Source organism: Medicago truncatula, chromosome 3, assembly GCF_003473485.1.
Source record: "Medicago truncatula cultivar Jemalong A17 chromosome 3, MtrunA17r5.0-ANR, whole genome shotgun sequence".
Lineage (NCBI taxonomy): Eukaryota > Viridiplantae > Streptophyta > Magnoliopsida > Fabales > Fabaceae > Medicago > Medicago truncatula.
In genome coordinates, this window is record NC_053044.1 from 58,110,644 (window position 1) to 58,115,011 (window position 4,368).

At 29.6% G+C, this 4,368-nt stretch overlaps 1 long non-coding RNA gene across 1 annotated transcript; it reads right to left on the minus strand.

Annotated features, from left to right (window-relative positions):
• Positions 1-970: 970 nt before the first annotated feature.
• LOC112419818 (uncharacterized) lies at positions 971-2,809 on the minus strand. The gene is made up of 3 exons (XR_003009880.2): positions 1,555-2,809; positions 1,351-1,464; positions 971-1,195 (listed from the first exon to the last, which is right to left on the minus strand). It is a non-coding gene; the product is annotated as an uncharacterized lncRNA (long non-coding RNA).
• Between the last annotated feature and the right edge of the window lie 1,559 nt (positions 2,810-4,368).

Consider the following 4,368-nt stretch of genomic DNA (forward strand, 5'->3'; position numbering starts at 1 on the left):
TGAAAAATTGGGAGAAACACATTTTCCTTTTCATAGTGTGCATCCAATGGAATCCCAGGGGAGGCAAAGAAGAAGACAATACATAAAGTTTAATCGATAAGGATTCAACTTATATTTTTTGGGGATATAAGTTGCTAATTACCCTAGAAATTATCTTTTATCTTCAATCATCACTTGGAAGAATAAAAAAATAAGACATTGTTTCTTCTATAGAAGATGAGAGTATATCAAGTTATGACATCCACAACTGTTGAAATAGTTTGGTCGCGTTGATTACTTTTTGATATATGACTCTCTTGTTGGACCGACTCCTATGCACTAAGATAATACGAGTGTGATTCAAATTGGATCATAACTTTATTTTTTTCATGAACGCAACAAAATATATAGAGATTGATTGTCACTGTAATTTCTTATCATATTCTTTAGCATGATCCCATTACTTTACCATTTTTTTTTTCTTCTTCCATGGAGATTGCGGACTTGTTCATGAAAACATATTTCACTACTGCAAAAATGGGCTTATATAGCGCTTTTTTTTTGCTTTAGCTAGCGCTTTCGAAGCGCTACTATAAATGGCGCTGGTAAAGGTAACATAGCGCTCTTTTCTGTATAAAGCGGTATCTAAAGCAAAGTTTATATAGCGCTTTTTGTAAATAAGCGCTAGCAAAGATTCTCTTTAGATAGCGCTTTCGATAATAAACGCCATCTAAAAGACGTTTAAAATTACACATACACTAGTATAAAATAGCGCTTTTGTTTTAAAACGCTATGTAACACTAGGTTTAGATAGCACTTTATGGAGGAAAAAAGCGCTAGGAAAAGCAATAATTTTTTTTTTGGTCAGATTTTTTTTTATTTACAGATAGCGTTTTTTATTAATTTAAAGTAATATTAATATATATATATATATAATTTTTCTAAGGGAAATATATATATTTTTGGCACATTAAAATTGAGACTATTATTTATCAAATAAAACTTAAACATATCATAAAAAATGTATGTATATACAGAATAAAAGTCATAATGTATAGCCATTAATATAAGTTACAACTAATTAGTTAACATAAGGATCAAAATCTTCTATGGTAGCATGCAGTCTTCATCTATCTTCTTGGTCGTCACAACATTTTTATCCAAAACAAGCAGGCAAATCATCATTCATTTCCAAATTTCGTTCACTCTCCTCCACCTGAATAAATACCACAAAACACCATTAAGCAATAACACTATATTATATTAGAGATAATTTCAAAATACTACTGATCATGAGTACAAATTAAAGCAAGATTATAAATTTAAACAACTACCACTTCTAGCAAATACATTTAGAAACATTAAACTCACTTTATTATAAAAAAATCATATAACTTTTAGGTTGATCATGAACCGACACCATTCTTCTTGGATTTCTATTAGTTAATCTTTTGAGTATGTCACACACTTGAAACCATCAATGTACTGCATATATTATAACATAAAAAATAACCATGTTACTTAATAAACTTAATTATATACATATATTATACTTTAATATAAAAAAAGATATACCAGCTTTGGAATCTCATTTAGTTTTGAAATGAGAATCTTTTTCATAAACCTCATCACAAAGTACCCACAATTTATACCATTTTCTTGGCGAGGACACTACAAAAAATAAAATAAGTAATTGTATCAATAAAACAAGAATCAAGTTACCATGAGCCAAGTTAGGATTAAGCATATGAATATGAAAGGAAGTTGGTGTGGTCCATATATGCTTGAATGTATAGTTTTCTTTTGTGGTCACAACTTCGATGCTCCACACCTCTCACCCTTGTATTCTTGAACTTCAAGTAAGTTCATTGTTAAGAAGTACATTCAATTCAATGAAATGTATTCCCTTTGCACTTGATTATGAATAAATACACTAGTCTAAAGCATAAAACCATGCAACGATATTTTCTGACACTCCAAGTCTCCAACAGCCTATATGCTTAATTAAGATTAAAAAGAACATGTTGAAAACACCTAATCAAAACCTTATATTTCACTCTCCTTGACCCAAACCTTATAAGAAGATTAAGAAAAGCTTGAGTAAAAGATTACCAACCTTTAGAAACTCAATACATAAGTTGACCACAATGGGGAAGGTGGGTCTAAGAACAATATCCAACAAGTCACAAGTAAAATTGATATCTATAGTCCTTTGGTGTTATTCTAAAATTTGCTCATAACACAAGCACATAAATACCACACTTACCTATTATATTGTACTGAAATGCATAATATTACAAATTCTGTGTTTTGGTTCCATCACTTAAGCAAAATAAAAGAAAATCGATTGCACAAAAAATCTTCTTGAAGAAATACTAGCCCCAAAGAATTTACCTTTTTCTCAAGTCCACCTTCCTATTCATCATGATATCAACAACAAAATAAAATATGATGTCGTGATTGCGTTTGACCTTACCAAGCCATTAAACTGCATAACATCTTTCGGTCGAGCAATTATATATCAAACCAATAAGTATATTATTTTTCATAAACACAAACACGTAGTGACATAAACACAAACACATAGTGAGCAATATCTCATATTATTTTATGAAAACTCATTTCTATATAAAAGACATGACTCAAATTGAATTATCAAAACCCCATCGTATACCCAATTACATAAACTAAACTTTATAACATACTCAATCCAGTAATCAAAATAAAACAACCCCACAAAAGAAACTACAAACAAAACCATTTCATAGAGAAATAAAAATAAACACCTAGAGAGCAATCACCAAAAGAAAGAGATAAAGCATTCACCCCATATTATTTTTTTTAGTTTAAACCTTAAAATCCTAAAACATCAATATGAAAATATGAAAAAATTAAAGAATATTAGAGTTAAATTGAGGTAAGGAAAGAATGGAGATGATACCTGAGATGAAGAATTGAGTATCGAAAAAGCTGTAACCCGTCGACGGCAGCGGCGATACGATGAACTGTAACTAAGACTGAGATAGAGGTGGTGGTTTTGGAATGAATCGAAAGAGACAAGTGATGGTGAAGAATGATTCAATTGATATAAACGGTGGTTCTTGAATGAATTGCTTGCACACAATCTAATGAAATTTTTTAGGAAAGTAGTTTTTGGGATATCTTACTAATTGATTAAAAAAATACGTTTAATAAAAATTATGTTAGTTTTTAATTAGGATCCATTAAAATAGGGGTTTTTTGTTACTTTTTTGAGCATCCAACAAAAGTAACGCTCTTCTCCATAAAAAAAAAAAAAAAAAAAAAACTAACGCTTTTTTGTTATCATAAAGAATTCTTTTAAAATAAAAACAAAGAAAACTTCCCACAAGGGTTCGAACAGGAGACGTGTGAGTTAGGAATTAATTGATAGATAGCACTTTTCAAATATTATAAACGCTATCTTTATTAAACCTTTGGCAGCGCTTTAAAAGCGCTATTTATGGTTGAGCCTAAAATAGCGCTTCTTATAATAAGCGCTATCTGAGATTTATCCTGAATTTTTTAATTATATTTACTATTACTTTATGAATCTATGATGACGCTTTTGGAATAAACGCTATTTAAAGCCAGTACTGAATATAGCGTTTTTTTGAAAAAGCGCTATTTATGGCCTCCGTATTTTCATTTATAGCGCTTTAGTGTTATAAGCGCTATTAAAGGGGCGCCATTTTTTCACCATTTTGTAGTAGTGTTTCCTTAAAAAATTGTTTCTTGATTGACAAACTCTCGATATTCTCATGTGAGTTTGAGGAGGGATGTTAGATATTATATGTTATAAGGTTTCTCTTATTATAACTGTGTAAAGAGTAGCTTAGTTTTTTAAGCATTTAGTGTTCCTACTCTTTATAACTTTTGTATCACTAAATATTGCTATTCAATTCTTTTATTTCCTACTCATTGTATTGATACTATTTCCGAATTAAATCATATAAGTTTGCTTAGCCTAATTTTTTTTTTTTTAATATTCGATACATATCATTGGACCCTGACCTCTTTCCTCTTTCTCCATGAATCTTCGTTGTTTTTTTATTTTGACAAATGAATCTTCATTGTTAACAATTTGGAGGCGGTGTTTATCTAAATCTGCATGCATTATATAAATTGCTCTGTTTCATTTATCATCCTTTTAGTATTAAAAGAAATAAATTATAATCCTTTTATTTTTGATTTTATTTTATAATACTATCTAGAGTGGTCTTATAATCCATATGAAATATAATAATATATCCACCTCAAGACAATTTTGATTTAAAAAATATGGGATGGGTAATTAGACATGGACACCCTTTTTCTTGTACCACTCCTATATGTGGCATGGACTTTATAGTATTTTTACACCCTTTTTTT